The sequence below is a fragment of the Monodelphis domestica genome, chromosome 4 (genome assembly GCF_027887165.1).
Source record: "Monodelphis domestica isolate mMonDom1 chromosome 4, mMonDom1.pri, whole genome shotgun sequence".
In the NCBI taxonomy this organism is placed as follows: Eukaryota; Metazoa; Chordata; class Mammalia; order Didelphimorphia; family Didelphidae; genus Monodelphis; species Monodelphis domestica.
In genome coordinates, this window is record NC_077230.1 from 223,187,261 (window position 1) to 223,188,558 (window position 1,298).

The following is a 1,298-nucleotide window of genomic DNA, read 5'->3' on the forward strand; positions in this document are numbered from 1 at the left end:
GCCTTATCCAGTAAAATATTTCTCCTCTCTCTCAGTAAAAAATTCTCATCACATGAGTCTTTTTCATCTATCTGGTCAGACTTTTATCAATAAGAGAGAGAGAAAATATAGTTACCAGGTCAGAGTATTCTATGTCTGATTTTGCTCTTTTCAGAACCAAAGCACTTAAGTCTTTCTGGGTTCTTATTTTCTGGTTAGTTTCAACACATTATCTCAATTCCATCAAAAATATGGTGCAATCCTGTTTCACACATAAAAGCTGGAGTCGTGACCACTTTGTTCTTAGAGTCTACGTGAGCTTCAGTTACTTCTTTCACACAGTGCTTTGCTCCCAAGTCTTTAATGGCTTCTGCAGTTTCACAATAAAGCCATTTCCCACCTTCTGCCTGCTCATGTCCTACTGTCTCTTCTGTAACTGTAAGTACTTCGGCTGCAAGAACTGGGGAAATGCAGCACAAGCCAATTGGTTTCCCTTCTTTATGGAACTCATTTAGAATTCATTCAACATCTTTGTTGACTTTACAATCTTTTCCATCGACTGCAAATGTACACAGTTTTTTGGCAGCTCCAAATCCCCCAGGAAAGATAACAGCATCAAAATCCTTTGACTTAAGTTCTGACAATTCAGCAATCTTGCCTCGGGCAATCCTTGCTGAGTCTACCAATGCATTTCATTTTTCACTCTCTGTTGGTTGTCCTTTGGTATGATTGATGGCATGCATCTGAGGAACATTAGGTGCATACATCTTAACTTCAGCACCTTCATGACTCAAGTGAACCAATATCACTGAGGCCTCATGAATTTCTGTGCCATCATAGACACCACATCCAGAAAAAAATAACAGCTACTTTAGCCCCAGGATGCAGCGCAGAGCCATGAAAGCCAGCAACGGGAATAAGATGCCGACCTCTGGACCTCAGCCAGGGCAGACAGACTGGCAAAACAGGCCTGGAGGCCGCCACAAACCTCACAGCAAACATTGCTATGGGGATGGTCGCAAGAGCAGGACTTGACCAGGAGAAGGGGGATGGATGGGAGGAAACCTCTTATTTTTCTTATATGTGTTGCTTTTCTATATATTTGAATGCATGTTTTCTTTCCATTAGATTGCAAACTCTTTGAATTCATGGATAGTCTGTTGCCTCTTTTCATATCTCTGGCACTTATTATAATGATTGCCATGTAGTAGGTACTTAATAAGTTTGTTGATTGATTGTCAACAATAATAGAACATTCTAAAATGTTTAATTTTTTTTAAACCCTTACCTTCCTTCTTGGAATCAATACTGTATCATGG

At 40.1% G+C, this 1,298-nt stretch overlaps 1 pseudogene; it reads right to left on the reverse strand.

Annotated features, from left to right (window-relative positions):
- Nucleotides 1-200: 200 nt before the first annotated feature.
- LOC100030051 (putative glutamine amidotransferase-like class 1 domain-containing protein 3B, mitochondrial) lies at nucleotides 201-889 on the reverse strand (annotated as a pseudogene).
- Between the last annotated feature and the right edge of the window lie 409 nt (nucleotides 890-1,298).